Source organism: Dipodomys merriami, unplaced genomic scaffold (assembly GCF_024711535.1).
Source record: "Dipodomys merriami isolate MVZ:Mamm:240054 unplaced genomic scaffold, mDipMer1.0.p SCAF_323, whole genome shotgun sequence".
In the NCBI taxonomy this organism is placed as follows: Eukaryota; Metazoa; Chordata; class Mammalia; order Rodentia; family Heteromyidae; genus Dipodomys; species Dipodomys merriami.
Window position 1 is genome coordinate 697,559 of NW_027204749.1, and position 12,678 is coordinate 710,236.

Here is a 12,678-nt window from a genome sequence, read left to right on the forward strand (position 1 = left end):
CTTTATTGTTTATTTTTAATTCTACTCATAACTATACATAAACATGTATTTCAATATCTTTCAGCCTTCTTCATTCTCTTTCCTTCTCTCCACTTGTCTCCACAAAGAATCCCAATATTAAAATCAAATTCTCCCTCTTTCTCTCTGTCCTCTCTCTGTTATGGGTGTGTATCTATATATGAATGTATAATGTGTGTATGTATATATCTCTTTAAATATATATCATTTCTATACATATAAGACAAAGCATATCATATTTGCCCCTCTGAAGCTGGCGTCCTTTGATTAATATAATGATCTCCAGTTTCATTCATTTTCCTGAAAATCACATAATTTCCTTCTTTAGAGCTGAATGATACTCTATTGTATATTGTTTCCCTGTTTATTAGCATATATTATGGATGCAAATGGGCTTAATTATGCTACTTTCTCTCATGTGTCCAGTGTAACCTGATCAAATCCACCTCCTCTATAATTGTCGTTCATAATTTGCTCATTAAACCCATTTTAACAACTTTCAATGTACTGTTTGCATACAAGTATGTAAAGTATTTTGACTATATTCACCCCTCTTCACCTACTCTTGCCTACATCCTTCTTTCCCCATCCATTGGCACCCACCAACCAACAGAGCTCATCTTATATTCCTTTCATTAATCATTCATTAGTTGTAGGGCATCTAGGCTGCTTCTGTAGCTTAGCTACGATGAAAAGCACTATACTAATCATGAGTTGTTCAAGTGTGTTTAATACATGCTAACTTACATATTATCAATAAAGAAGGATCCAGACCAAGGGTCAACAAATTTATCTCAGAACTAAACAATGCAATGGATAAAATGCCCTAAACAGACACCTCTAGAGTATTTCACCCAACTGTAGAAGATTACACATTTTTCTAGTCATGGATGGAACTTTCTACAAAACAGATCATGTATTAGGCCATAAAAATCTTTAAAAATCCCGGAACCTTTGGGAATGTAAAAGCCAGTAATTTAAAAAAAATGTTTATGCCTATAAATACCTACATAAGAAAATCACCAACCACAAACAACCACACATGCACCTGAAATAAATAGAGAACTCAACCTAATAGTTTATTTGAAGCTATTTGGGCATTGGTCTGTTCATATGTGAAAATGGAACTAAGAGAGATAGGGTTGAACTATTGAAGGATAATATTAGTCAAGAGATATTGTAGTCTTAAACTGGCATGTTAATTGAATACTTATCATATAACTAGCTAAACACAATAAAAAATAAACATGCCAATCCCCAAATTAGTAGTCAGAAAGAAATAATTAAATATTAGGGCAGAAATCAATTAAATGGAGATCAAGTAAGAATGAATCAATCAACAAAACAGTCTATCTTCTAAAAGATCAGCAAGGCTGACAAATGTTAAGCTGAACTAAACAAAGAAAAACAAAGATAATCCTTTGCCCTCATTGGCTACTGGAGCAGCCAGAGTATTTGAAATATCTTGGGTGAATTTACCTACTGGATTTTGTTTTCATTTTAGATTTAAATGTTAGGGAAAACCTTCCATATTTTTACCATGTACCATATGAATGACATAAGAGTATATTATACCTTTCCTTCAGTGGATAAAAAATAGGAGATCATGCAAAAATGAAATACAATTAAGTCATTTTTAATTAAAAGAGACCATTATGATAATTATGGGCAATGTAGTTTGGCAAGTGCCAGAAGTCTCCCATTTAGGAGCACAGAAAATTATTTGAAAAATTAGAAGGCTGCTTAAAAAAATGGAAACTGTCATGAAAACAGAGTATCAATCTTATCAATACAAGAGGAATAAGAACCAAAGGGAAATGAAAATCACTCTGCTTGGTCTGTCATTCATTGCTATGGCAACAAGGAAACCCAAATTGATTGCAGCTAACAGCAAAAAATTACTTTTTGATTTTATTTACAGAAGCTTCACTGGTCAGCTGAAACAGCTCTAGTTTTTCTACATATTATCTCATTCTAGGACTCAAGATGAAGGAATAGCCAAACCTTTCCCATACATTTAAAGTTTTTGCTTGGATCTAGTGTATAAGCTTGTTCACAGTCTATTAGCCAAATCAGATTGGTGCTCATGCCCAGACCGACTACAGCTGCCAAGCACACTCTACTGACGGCAAGGGCAATTTGGGAGAATATGATGTGAATAATAAGACCCTCCTAAAATCCAGATTAGAAAATGGCAGACTGCTGCATTTTGTGTTTTACATTGATGATATAAATAATCTTTCTAAAGAATTGAAATGTAAAACTATTCTACATTCTTGATTTATTCATAAAACATACTTTCATGCACTGAATGAATTATACCATCAAGACAGGGCAAATTCCAAGCCCAGCAAAACAGACTGAGCTGAAAATCAAGCACATGTTGAAGTGTAGGAAAGAGCACCAATTCAGACCCCACATTAAAATTTGATCAAATAAGTCATGCACACTGAAACAACACATGGGTATAGAACATTCTTGCCACCAGGAAAATAAGAAAGGAGTAGTTGGTTTTGAGTATTTTGTCTTTTTTTAAAATTTGAGCTCTGGGTTAAAAAATGTAAAATATTAAGCAAAGAATGTAGGATGTAGAATCACTGACTTAGCCACAAGCAAATTATATATATATATATATATATATATATATATATATATATATATATAATTTACATTCTAAATATCTATACATCCTTTGCTTTATTGAAGTTTTGACATATATTGGTCCTGTTAGAACATGACCATTAGATGGCCGTGATAGAAGATGGATGTTTACAGCCATGTCTTAAAGTTTCCTTCAACACAACTGAAAACAAACTTTTTCAAAGGATTTCCCACTAATAAGAATTCAACCATCATGACAGACAGTAACAAAAACATGAAATATTAGATTTTCAAGGCCTTCACACTTAGCAATATTAAAAAGATGTAATAAAGTATTTAAGAATGACAATGAAATGATAAAACCTTGATAGTGAAGCAAGCATTATTATAATAATACAAAACTCTGAAATCAAAATATTGGTTCCAATAGTTAAAATAAATTTATAACAATTTATTATAGTGATTACCTATTATAGGAAACATTTCTACAAATATCTACACAAATGTAGTTATACATATATTTATAAATGCTTAATTACACACTCATATTGTATGCACAAGTTGTATTTCTTTAAATCTTTCCTGGGTTCTCTAATAGATTTACATTAAATTTCATAAGAACCTGGCCAAATATTTCACAAAGTTTCTACAATATTACTATCACAATTCATGTACATTTTTTTCATTTTAAAACTCAGATATTAGCATTCCAAACATTCCTTAGTTTTCATTTCTCATTTTCGATCTTTTGACATTATTAGAATATTCAACGTTGGCTCTTCGAATGCATGGGCCCTGATGAATCTCTTCAGGTTACTATTTTATCAATATAAGCAATATATTTTTGATTATTAATAGTTGATTCATAGAGAGTGATACCACTAATCTCAAAATGACCTACTAATGAAGAAAGACTGATTGTCTTCTGAATCTGTACATGAAGTTCATAAAAAGTAACCAGATAGATGACTGGCTTCCATATTTGAAGAATGGAGTATGGATTGAGTGAAAGAAAAAACAAATAAATTAATTATTATTAAATATTATTCTTAAAATACAATAAGATAAACTATATTTAAACATAAAGGTGTACAGATATGTAAATGAGAGAGACATATTTATATGTTTAGAGCAATGAAAACTATATATGTGGTAAATTATTTGAAGAGACAATGGAGGATTTATTTAAAAAGAGAAAGAACACTGGATTCCACAAAAATCTTGAAGTTTAGGGAAAGAAATTTTTATTGAAGATACTATTGGACACATGATGATATACAGAATTCAAAAATAAGGGAATTCGCTTAATTGAAGAATAAGACAATTCTAGTTATAGTAGACTATTGTGGTTTTTCCTTCTTTCACCTCCTCCTCTTCCTCCTCTACTTCCTCCTCCTCCACTCTCTCCTTTTCTTTCATTGTGATAATGTCTTTCTCTGGCACTCTACCACTTGAAACAAGTCAGCAGTACTTTTGTTTAATTTTGTCTATTAGATAGTATCACTAACTTTGAAATAGTCAGTCTCCAGTCATAATCATCCTCATTTTCCCTTCTGAGTAGTTGTCATTACAGACATGTATTACTATGCATGGCTATTTAAAAATGTGTAAATAGGTAGTTAAATTTGAGACTCCTTTCTGAAAGGAATGCAAATTGCTCAAGAAATAAGAGCAAAAATTGAAAATGCTTTTGCATCAAATTAAACAACTTCTGGGCATCAAAGCAAATAAGTATTCAAATCTAAGGAAAATCTATAAAATGGAAGAAAATGTTTTCTAGCTATTTGTCAAGTAAAGGACTATACTTTAAAAAAATTTTAAAACAACTGAAAACTGAAGAAAAGAATCCAGTTTGTAGCTGGACAAAATAAATGATCAGACAATTCTCAATGAAGCATATGTGGCCAATAAACAGAAAAAAACTCAACATCCTTTGTCATAAAAAATTGAAATGATAAAGATATTCCATCTCACTACAATCAGAATGACAATCATTAAGAAAACAAGCAGCACTAATGTGAGGTGAATTAAATATAAATCAGTGCAGCCATTGTGAAAAACAGTATGAAGCGTCTTCAAAAGACTGAAACTGCCATATATCTTGCGAGAAAACTCCCCGGTATGTATCCAAAGGAATATAAGTAAGCATTCAATAGAGACACACCTGCACACTCATGTTTATATTAGTAATATTCAGAATAGCCCAACAAAAGAACCAGAGTATGTGTTTATCAGGCAACAAATAAATAAGATAGATGATAGATGGTTAAATAATGATCTTGATTGAATCTTTCTACAACATATGCATATATCACTTAATATACATATTTTTTATTTGTCAATTAAAATTAACAAATATGTAATGAGGAAATTGTATAGAAATCCAGACTCAAGCTGAGCCATATGTACTGAATAAGTAGCCACACTGCATCAAAAGCATTTATGAAATGAGAAAAAAGTGAATATTTGGAGACAACACATGTTTTCAGGAAGGAGACAAGGGGAACAACGAATAAGAGAAAAGAATGAGTGAGAGAGAAAGAGAGAGAGAGACAGGCAGACAGACAGACAGAGACAGACAGAGAGAGAGAGAGAGAGAAATGTGAACAAAGAGAGAGCACCAGAGAGAGATGGAAGGGAAGGATTTTCCACTTGTTAAAAGTCTCAGCTTTTATCTCCGTTTTTAAGTATCCCAGTTTTTCGGGAAAAATAAAAAATAAATATTCAGAAACGAAAATACCGACCAAAAGAGAAATATAAACAACCTTTTGAAAATTCTTTCCCTTGTCCTTAGTCAACTAGACTATAATTACAAAATCTGAGTAAAGCACTTTCTCCTCAGTGGATATTTTTAAAAGAAACAAAAATTATAGGATTCATACAGCGATAATATTTTAAAGTGCTAGAAATTCCTGCAAAACAAGTAACAGCTGATAATGGGATGAAAACTGAGAAAATCTTACAACATACATGAAACAAGCATTGGAATATTTTGCCACTGTGGGCAAAGTGCAAGCCTACTGAGAAAGGCACATGAAAGAAAAGGGATGGGCAAACAGAAAGCATAGTTAGATGACTTAGAAAATGACAGATATTAGTGAAAATTTCAGAAATAAAGCCCAAACCAGGAAAGAGAAAGATAACAATCTAACACACTTGCATATTGAGGAAAAAGATAATGGTAAAGTAATGAAAGACAAAGTTTCACCTTGGTTTTAGAAAGCATAAAGAAAATGAAAACAGTAGAACAAAAAATCTCCTGAATTTATAAAAGATATATAAATGCATACTGAATGTTTACAGTATATCAGAGGAAAATTTACCGAGTGCACTCAGCAATGAAGAATCTTGCATTTAGCCATCTAATTATTGTTTAGACTATAACAACCATATATTGATAAGCAAGTAGAGGGATAAGAAGATAATCTGTTGTGATCTCCAGCTAAATTTTGTCAGGTATAGCTGGCAATGCAGCCTGGTTTCAGGAAATATTCCCTCCGGAAACATGTACTAATAAAGATATAATATATCTTATATCTTAATAAAGATATAATATATCTTTATATATATTATATATAATAAAATATCTGCTTATTATGCTTATACAGTTATTTTTATAACATATTACACTTATATAAGCATAAAATTTATGCATTCTAAGAAAACTCTATTATTTCTAGTAATATATAGTGTTATATTGCTTATGGCTTATTATTGCTTATTGCTTATTGCTAGTTAGTACTAAGGGAAAGACCCACACATGTATCTATTCCCTAAAGGTGCAGTAAGGAAGTCAAACAGAAACTCTGATTACAGAAATTGGGCTGGGACTGTAGCTCAGTGTACTTAACATGCATAAAGCTAATGATTCTACTTCCTAAACTAAATCAGATAGATGTTATATAGAAAAGCAGATAGAGAAGGACAGACAGACAGTCAGATAGATGGATGATAGATTTTTTTTCACAATTTTGGGGGCTACAAAAGTAAAGATTTTGAAGTTATTACTTCTTGCTCTGGGCTGTATTAAAAGGGTCTGTTGTGGCCTTCCTTTTCCTTGAATTCTAGATGACTATCATCTTTCTGTTCTGAATTATTTTCAATGATTATCTCCTTGTCCAAACTTTCTTATGTTTTAAGGAAATTAGGCATATTATATTAGGCTCCTTCTTTTTTTATTTGATATATATTTTTATTGCAAAGATACTGTATAGAGGGTTTACAGTTACATGAATATGGTAATGAGTACATTTCCTATAACTAGGCTCCTTCTTAATGATATAATTTTGAGCCAATTAACTATGAAGATTCCACTACCAAAGAAATTTCCATGAGATTAAAATCTAAATACATGCAAAACATGCAGTTTAGCCATGTCACAAATAATAATAACAATTACAACAACAGCAATAATAAATACCTCTTGAAGAAGGTGATATTAAGACAAAATCATTCTTATCAAACACAGAGGGAAGCTGCCCAGCCTACCTTAGTCTTTCTCTGTACTTTCTCTAATATATTCAAAGTCCTGTAAGAGATTTCATCTCCAGATTTGTGCTCCTTGTTATTTCCTTATTTTGTCTGTGTTCACAGATTTTTGATACTAAATTTTGTCTTGGACCTCCTTAAGAATCCAAAACTTCGGACATGAACATATATCCCTCAAGGATGCCTGCAAATGCTGTGTCTCCAAGACCATGCCAAGTCTCTAAAATTCTATCTGAATAGACTATGGAGGTTCCAAGTATTCCATTGCTTCAAACCCCTTAAAATAACCGTATTTTACTATTGTCATGCTCTACTTTTGCCAAATAAGTATCAAGTGTCATAATTCTTTGGAACTATTTCCTTTCAATGTTGTAAATGCTGACAGAAAAAATTCAAGTTGAAGAATACTTTTAGATTTAAGAAGTCTAAGACTCTGTTCATGCAAGCTTCATTTCTTAAGCTTGGTGGTAAATTTAAAAATCTCATTTATCTTTCTGAAGCCAAGTTCTTTCTAAATAAGAAGTAAAGCATATAAAGGATTTCTTTTTTTTGGGGGGGGGGTCCTGTTGTGGGGCCTGAATTCTGAGCCTGGGCTCAACCACTTGAGCCACAGTGCCAATTCCGGCTTTTTTCTTTTTGCTTATGTGGTGCTGAGGAATCCAACCCAGGGCCTCATGCATGTAATGCAAGAGCTCTACCACTGAGCCACCTTCCCAGCCCCATAAAGGATTTCTTAAAAGAAATAAAAGCAGGCACATTTATTTAGAAAGAAAAAAGCAGGCACATTTCATTTTAAATTTTAATAAAGCCAGAAAATTTTGTTTCTGAAGTTCATAGCAAAAATACAGTGCTTGGGATTAAATTTATCAGTAGCAAATGTGAGCAACAGTAAAGTACACATGTCTATAATACCTGTCAGGAGGTGGAGATGTGAGGATTTCAGCTCAAAGCCAACCTGTACAGAAATGTCTATGAGACTCATCTCCAATTAACCAGCAAAAAGCCACAAGTGGTTTCCCTTATTTGCAACAACTAGTATATGTCTGAGACAAGCAGAAAAGGTCAGATAAGATTATGTTAAGCAAAATGAATGCCAAGATAAGGACACAATTGTGTTTTTTTTCTTGCTTGCTATTGCTTCTAATGTATTTATAAGGTACCATGTGATTTCTTTGTTGCTTTGTATGTCCCTCCCCGTGGTATAACCCCTGTTTTCACTGTATTTGATGTTGGTATAATTTGTATAGGGGAGGGCAAAAACAAATTGTTGAAACAGGGATATAGGTTGACCCATTGCAACAATGAGATGTACAAGAAAACAGGGAAAACAAACTTTACAATTTAGGTGGTGGAAACCGGAGAGTGTAGTTGTGGAAGTGGGAGGGAAAAACAAACTTTACAATTTAGGTGGAAAAACAAACTTTATAACTTAGGTGGGGGGAACAGGAGAGTGTAGTTGTGGAAGTGGGAGGGAAGGGATGATAGGGGAAAAACAAAGGAGGAAACAACAATGCTTGATAAGCAATATACTCATTACCTTGCTCATGTAACTGTAACCCCTCCTCTGTACAGTATTCTCACAATTAAAAACAAAACTTATTTTTAAAAAAGCCAGAAGTGGACCAGTGTCTCAAGTGAAAGAGTATCACTCTTGAATAAAGAAGCAAAAGTGCAGTGCCTAGGTCCTAATTCAATCCCCAATACCTGCACACACACACACACACACACACACACACACACACAAACACACACACACAAACACACACACACACACATCTCTAAACAATGTAATATAGAATATGAGTCAAATTTTACATGATTTGTGAGTCTGTGGATAGAGGGTATCTTGGATTCATTTGCAGGCTTTACACATATTCTGCAGAGAAAGCCAATGGAACCTTTGTTCAAGGTATGTTTTTGCTCTCATCCAATAGTATTTTATGCAGAAAAAATATCTGTATTTGATTCCAGTGCCCTGCATCTTGTATATACATTTTTTGTAATTTGGGAAGGGGAAGGGAAATAACAAAATGCTAAAGTAAGGAAAGAGCTTGACCCATTGTAACAATGAGATGTACAAGACACTATGTTAAAAATGAACTTTACAACTTTGGAAGGGGGTGGGAGGAGTTGTGGAATTGGGGAGAGAAGGGATGGTAGGGGAAAAAACAAAGGAGGGGGTAACAATTCTGGATAGGAAATGTACTCACTACCTTATTCATGTAACTGTAACCCCTCCGTACAGTATTTTTACAATAAAAATATATAAAAAGAATATGTTGGTAGCTAATTTAAAACTGTCCAAGCTTACTGCATTGTTTGTGGGTGTGTAAATTTGTTCAAGCACATTGGAAAGTAGTATGGAGGTTCCTCAAAAGACTCCACATAGAGCTCCCCTGTGACTCAATTTGGGACATTTACCCAAATGATCACAAACAAGACCATACTAAAGCTACCAACACAACTGTTTATTGCAGCATTATTTACCATAGCTAAGATATGGAACCAACACAGATGCTCCTCAGTAGATGAATGGATCAAGAAAATGTGGTATATATACACAATGGAATTCTATGCCTCCATCAGAAAGAATGGCATTGCCCCATTTGTGAGGAAATGGACAGACTTGGAAAAAATTATATTAAGTGAAGTAAGCCAGGCCCAAAGAAACATAGGTCCCATGGTTTCCCTTATTTGCAATAACCAGTGTATGTATTGAGTCAAGCAGAAAAAGTCAGATAAGTTGGAGTTAGGCAAAATAGACCTCAAGATAAGCACTCAAGTGTTTTTTCTTTCTTGCTATTGCTTCTAACGTTTTATAAAGTGATTTTTTTTCGGTTGTGGGGCCTGAACTCTGGGCCTGGGCATTGTCTCTGAGCTCTTCAGCTCAAGGCCAGTGCTCTACTTATTGAGCCACAGTGCCACTTCCAGCTTTTTCTGTTTATGTGGTACTGAGGAATTGAACCCAGGGCCTCCTGCATGCATGGCAAGAACTCTACCACTGAGCCACCTTCCCAGCCCAGGGTGATTTGTTGTTGTTGTTGTTGCTTTGTGTGTCCTTCCCCCATGGTATAACTCCTGTTTTCACTGTAGTTAATGTTGGTATAATTTGTGGAGGGGAAGGGAAAAACAAATTGTTTAAATAGGGATACATGTGGACCCATTGCAACAATGAAATGTACAAGACATTAAGTTGAAATATGAACTTTACAACTTTGGGGAGGAGTCGGGGGACTAAATGGGGGAGAGGGGGTGTTGCAGCAGGGATGGTAAGGAGAAACAAAGGAGGAGGCAACAATGCTTGATAAGAAATGTCCTCATAGTAGGAGGAGGCCAGGCACGCAGAGCGCAGCCGGGTTACAATCTGACTGGCTAGCCAGTCTGGGGCACCTGGGCCTCCAAGGGTAGGATCCTGGTTGCTTGTGTCCTGCCCAACAAGTTGCTCCTCTCCAGCTCTCTCCAGTTATGTCATGGCCCCCAAACCCGGGGAACAGGAACCTGGCTTGCTTGGTAAAAGACGCCTCTGGCTTGCCCCACCACCTGCCCCTCCGCCACCCCCACCCCCACCCCCGGACTCGGACCTTGGGTATTTCAGGCCACTCCTCTGTAGCTGGAGACCTGCTGGAGACCTGCCGGGCAGCCTCTGGGAGAAGCAGGCCCAAACCTCTAGGGCCTTGGGCCCGGGGACCCAAGGAGGATGAGCTGGCTCTTTCCCCTGACCAAGAGCACCTCCTTCTCCACAGCAGGGTCCCCGGTGGTGGCCTCACCAGCCTCCAACAGCAGAAGCAGCGCCTGATCGAGTCCCTCCAGAACTCCCACTCCAGTATAGCTGAAATTCAGAAAGATGTGGAATACAGATTGCCCTTCACTGTAAACAACTTGACAATTAACATTAATATACTACTTCCTCCACAGTTTCCTCAGGAAAAAACAGTGATCAGTGTTTATCCACCAATCCGACATCCTTTAATGGATAAACAAGGAATATATGTTACCTCTCCATTAGTAAGCAATTTTACAATGCACTCAGATCTTGGAAAGATTAGCCAGAGTCTGTTGGATGAGTTTTGGAAGAATTCTCCTGTTTTAACTCCCACTTCAACAGCATTTCCATACCTGTATAGTAACCCAGGTGGACTGCCTCCTTATGCTTCTCAGTGTTTTCCGTTTCTTCCTGCATATCCTCCTCAAGAAGCTAACAGAACATCACTTCTTTGTTACTGACACTGTTTCTTCTTCAACAACAAGTTATACAACAGCCAACTCTGCTCTCCTACATTTGGTGTCCTTTCAAGTCTGCCATTGCCTGTTCCCACAGTGGAAACTTCAACACCGATAAGCCAAAATGGTTTTGGGTACATGATGTCAAATGTCCCTGATGCATTTCCAGAACTCTCAGAATTAAGTGTGTCACAACTCACAGATATGAATGAACAAGAGGAAGTATTACTAGAACAGTTTCTGAGTTTACCTCAGCTAAAACAAATTATTAATGACAAGGATGATTTAGTAAAAAGTATTGAGGAATTAGCAAGAAAAATCTCCTCTTGGAGCCCAGTTTGGAAGCCAAAAGGCAAACTGTCTTAGATAAGTATGAGTTACTTACACAAATGAAATCTAAGTTTGAAAAGAAGATGCAGAGACAACATGAACTGAGTGAGAGTTGTAGTGCAGTTGGCCTAAAGGCAAGATTGAAAGTCGCTGCACATGAAGCTGAGGAAGAATCTGATAATATTGCTGAAGATTTCTTGGAGGGAAAAACTGAAATAGATGATTTTTCTCAGTAGCTTCATGGAAAAAAGAACAATTTGCCATTGTAGAAGAGCCAAGGAAGAAAAACTTCAACAAGAGATAGCAATACACAGCCAATCTCCTGCTCCATTATAGATTTTCCTGAAAACATGGACTGCCAAGAGAGAAATGGGACATAAAACTTAGTACATTATTTAAGATTTTTAAGTTGGCATTTCATTGCAATGGCTGCATTCAGATGTACTCTACATTGTTTAAAGAACTGAGATTGATTTTATATAGATTAGAATGATTATGATCTTTGCTTTGAAAATTTTTCTGCAGTATTTGCACTAAAAATGCCTATTTATCATTGATAAATCCTGTTCTGTTTAAATTTCACTGCTATTCTTATAATTAAATACCTTATGCATGTAATTTTAGTTTTAATATTTTATGAAAACTACTTAAACTTGTACTTTTAATTTGAAACTGCCTCATTTCTTTATCAAGAATGATATCTTATTTAGATTTTTTTCCTCTCAGTTTTTTTTAAGTACTTTCAGCTATGGAAAGATACCCACACCCTCCCTTTTTCCTTCTTTTTGGATAAAACTTTGAAAGGTAATTTGTTTTTAAATATCCATAATATCAGAAAATATCAAACCTGCCAATGTGCCATCTCAAAGTAACTTTTAATATACCTATAATAAATTTAAAAATTCAAAAATATGTCTTTATTACCTTGCTCATGTAATTGTAATCCCTCTGTACATATTTTCACAATAATAAAACTCATTAATAAAAATAAATAAAACTGTCCAAGCCACAAATAATATT

General features: G+C 34.9%; 1 pseudogene; it reads left to right on the forward strand.

Moving 5' to 3' along the window:
- Positions 1-10,804: 10,804 nt before the first annotated feature.
- LOC138841605 (vacuolar protein sorting-associated protein 37A pseudogene) lies at positions 10,805-11,994 on the forward strand (annotated as a pseudogene).
- Positions 11,995-12,678: the final 684 nt, after the last annotated feature.